Source organism: Rattus norvegicus, chromosome 2 (assembly GCF_021556685.1).
Source record: "Rattus norvegicus strain SHRSP/BbbUtx chromosome 2, alternate assembly SHRSP_T2T, whole genome shotgun sequence".
Lineage (NCBI taxonomy): Eukaryota > Metazoa > Chordata > Mammalia > Rodentia > Muridae > Rattus > Rattus norvegicus.
In genome coordinates, this window is record NC_141535.1 from 79,460,758 (window position 1) to 79,465,047 (window position 4,290).

General features: G+C 41.7%; 1 pseudogene; it reads left to right on the plus strand.

Moving 5' to 3' along the window:
• The first annotated feature begins 423 nt into the window (after nt 1-423).
• Hsp90ab1-ps10 (heat shock protein 90 alpha family class B member 1, pseudogene 10) lies at nt 424-2,531 on the plus strand (annotated as a pseudogene).
• Nucleotides 2,532-4,290: the final 1,759 nt, after the last annotated feature.

Consider the following 4,290-nt stretch of genomic DNA (forward strand, 5'->3'; position numbering starts at 1 on the left):
GGACTAAGGTCTACACCTTCCAAATTCTCATTTCAAAGCCATAACTCCCATCGTTACTCTACTTAGAGAATGAATTATTAATGCCAAATGAAACTAAGAATTAACAGCACTGACCGACCCTTTCAGTAAGAGGTAAAGATGACAACACATTCTCATTCTCTCTCTCTCTCTCTCTCTCTCTCTCTCTCTCTCTCTCTCTCTCTCTCTCTCTCTGTCACTCTCGATAAATATCAAAGACAATGCTTCCCTCGGACTCAGACAGATCCTGCCAGTTCTTTGATCTTCAGGGTTCAGTCTTGAGGAGTATTTTTAAAAACAGACTTCTGGCTCTCAAGTCATCCCTGCACAGACTAGGCTTGTTGCACGAGTCAGACATGGTCCAGCACACCCTGCTTTGTACTACTACTTGGCTTTCCTGTCAAGATGCCTGAAGGAGTACACCAAGGAGAGAAAGAGGGGGAGATCTTTGCCTTTCAGGGAGAAATTGCCCAGCTCATATCCTCATCATCAATATTTTCTACTTAAGCAAGGAGATTTTCCTCCAGGAGTTGATCTCTAATGTTTCTGATGTCCTGGACAAAATTAGGTATAAGAGCCTGACGACTCTTCCAAGTTGGGCAGCGGGAAAGAGTGGAAAATTGACATCATCCCCAGCCCTCAGGAGGACATGTTAAAATTGGTGGACACAGGCATTGGCACGGCCAAGGCTAACCTCATAAATAATTTGGGAATCATTGCTAAGTCTGGTACAAAGGCATTCATGGAGCCTTTTCAGGCTAGTGAAGACATCTCCATGATTGGGCAGTTTGGTGTCTGATGCTACTCTGCCTATCTAGTGGCAGAGAAAGTAGCTGTGATCACAAAACACAATGATGACAAGTATATCTGGGAGTCTTCTACTGGTGGATTCTTCACCATTCACGCAGACCATGGTGAGCCCATTGGCCAGGGTACCAAAGGGATCCTTCACCCCAAAGAAGGCCAGACAGAGTACTAAGAGGAGAGGAAGGTCAACATAGTTCATAGGCTACCCTGTCACCCTCTACTTGGAGGAGGAATGAGAGGGATATCAGAGCCAGAGGAAGAGAAAGGTGAGAAAGAGGAGGAAGATAAGGAGGATGAGCAGAAGCCTAAGATTGAGGATGTGGGATCTGATGAGGAGGATGATAGCAGCAAAGATAAGAAAAAGAAAATGAAGCAGATCAAAGAGAAGTACATTGACCAGGAAGAGCTGAATAAGACAGAGCTTATCTGGACCAGAAATCCAGATGACATCACTCAAGGAATATGGTAAATTCTGTAAGAGTGTCACCAATGATTGGAAAGACCACTTGGCAGTCAAACACTTCTCTGTAGCAGGTCAGTTGGAATTCAGGGCATTGCTCTTCATTCCCCGGCGAGCTCCCTTTGACCTTTTTGAGAACAAGAAGAACAACAACATCAAATTGTATGTCCATCATGTGTTCATTGTGGACGACTGTGATGAGCTGATACCTGAGTACCTCAATTTTATCCATGGCATAGTCGATTCTGAGGACCTGCCCCTGAAAATCTTCCAAGAAATGCTCTAGCAGAGAAATATCCTGAAAGTCATCCACAAAAACATTGTGAAGAAGTACCTTGAGCTCTTCTCTGAGTTGGCTGAACACAAAGAAAACCACAAGAAATTTTATGAGGCATTCTCCAAGAATTTAAAGCTTGGAATCCATGAGGATTCCACTAACCATCACTGCCTCTCTGAGTTCCTTTGCTCTCAGACCTCTCAGTCTGGAGATGAGATGACTTCCCGGTCAGAGTACGTGTCTCTCATGAAGGAGACACAGAAGTCATTACACTGGTGAGAGCAAAGAGCAACTCTGCCTTTGTAGACTATGTGCAGAAACAGGGCTTTGAGGTGGTATATGTGACTGAGCCTATTAGTGAGTACTGCATGCTGCAGCTCAAGGAACTTGATGGAAAGAGCCTGGTCTCAGTGACTAAGGAGGGCTTGGAGCTACCAGAGGATGAGGAAGAGAAGAAGAAAATGAAGGAGAGCAAGGCAAAGTTTGACAATCTCTGCAAGCTCATGAAGGAGATCTTGGACAAGAAGGTTGAAAAAGTAAAAATCTCCAATAGGCTTGTATCTTCACACTGTGGCATTGTGACAAGCACCCATGGCTGGATAGCCAACATGGAATGGATGAGGAAGACACAGGCACTGAGAGACAACTCTACAATGGGCTACATGATGGCCAAGAAACACCTGACCAACTCATTGTTCAGACACTGCAGCAGAAGGCTGAGGCAGACAAAAATGACAAAGCTATTAAGGACCTGGTGGTGCTGCTGTTTGAAACTGCTCTGCTCTCTTGTGGTTTCTCTGGTTTGAAGATTCCCAAACCCACCCCAACTTCATCTACTGCACGATTAAACTGGGCCTGGGCATTGATGAAGATGAGGTCACTGCAGATGAGTCCAGTGATGCTGTTCCTGATGAGATCCCCCCACTGAAAGGTGATGAAGATGCCTCTTGCATAGAAGAAGTGAATTAAGGGCTCCTGGGAAGCACATGCCCTCTGTATAGTATCCCTGTGGCTCCCCCAACTGCTTTGACTGACCCTGATTCACCTGGCTCTCTGCTCATGTCTATAAGGATCTCTTCTATCCTGTCCTTGTGCCTTAAGGCAGGAAAATCCCCTCCCACAGAATAGCAGGGTTGAGTGTTGTGTATTATAGGCTTTTTGTTTTATTTTGTTCTGAAATTAAAAGTATGCAAAATAAAAAAACAGACTTCTGTTGTTTACATCACCTAGTTAGTGTATTTTGTTATGACAGCCCAAGCATATTAACATATACTTACATTTCTAGAAACTATTAAAACTAACCCCCAGTCTTATATGCTTGATTCAAATATTTTTAGATCCAGGGTCTGCCTGGACTCAGGCCGATTCTATATTACTAACACTTTGGACTTAATCTTTTGGGAAAATAAAGAAAACATAGACTTTCCTTTCCTTCTGAGAAACAATATAGTTTTCTTAGTGAGCTTAAATGCTCAGTTGACTTTCAATTAAGGGCACCAAACTATCCATTGGGGGAAAAGATAGACTTTTCAACAAATAGTTTTTAGAAAGAAGAGACAAGCTACAAAATGGGAGAAAATATTTGCAAGCTATACATCTGGAAAAGGGTTAACATCTGAAATATGTAAGTAACTCAAACAACTCAAGAGTTTAAAAAAACAGAACGTCATATTTAGAAAATGCAAAAAGGAACTGACTAGACGTTCTCCAGAGGAGGACATGCACATGGACAGCAGGTGTACCAACAATGCTCAAGATGGTTAATTATCAGGGAAATAGTGATTAAAACAAAAAGAAAAGTCACTCCTTACACACTGGAATGGCTTATCTCAAAAGGGAGCTCAGGGTAAAATGTGGAGTAATGGTAAGTCTTATTCAAGTTCGGTGGAAATAAAAATTAATGCAAGTTTCCTTTAAAAATTATCAGTAGAATTACTGTATGACCTGGTGAACCCATAGTGATTATATATTTTTAAATAAACATGTAAAAAATTATGCATAGACAAAAGCAGCTTCTAACCTTAATCCGAGAGGCCTGTTCTTACAATGAATGGTACGGAATGAAGAGAGACTGTGGCTTCCCCAGATAGAGAAAATAAACAACACTGTGTACCCATCCCTAAAAAATTTACAATACCACTGCTATGGCTTAGGGAATGTTTTCATAAAGGAAGTATGTAAGAGCTAAAGGATGGGATGAAGGGCTACAAAACACTGTTGTCTAGACTCAGTACTACAATAACTTACACACACCAGATAACCATACTGGCTCACAAGAGCCCTGCCCTAAATCAAGAAAATAGAATGGGCTCCCACCTTTGCCTCTGAGCTATTGGCTACTGATAGATTCTGGGAGACAGAAAATTACTGTCTCTAGTTGTATGCTCATGGCTGTGTCTATAAGGTTCCAACACATAATTCTAAACCCTAGTAAATTTCATTAGATCACAAAGCAAAAGTGTTATACGTAAATAGAGATTTCTGGGAAGGAAGGAGGTAGACAGAGGTGGTATAGAGGTGAGCAAATTGCAATGAGTACATCTGTGAAACTATCGAACACCAAATTTGATTAATAAAAATGAAATCAGTACACTAAAGAGCTATCTTTGATGCCCATGTTTACAAGAACATGATATGCTGCCTAAGATCTGGAACCAATCTAATGTCTATTGATAGATGACTATGTAAGGAAATGTGGCATGTTGACAACGTGGAATACTGCCATAAC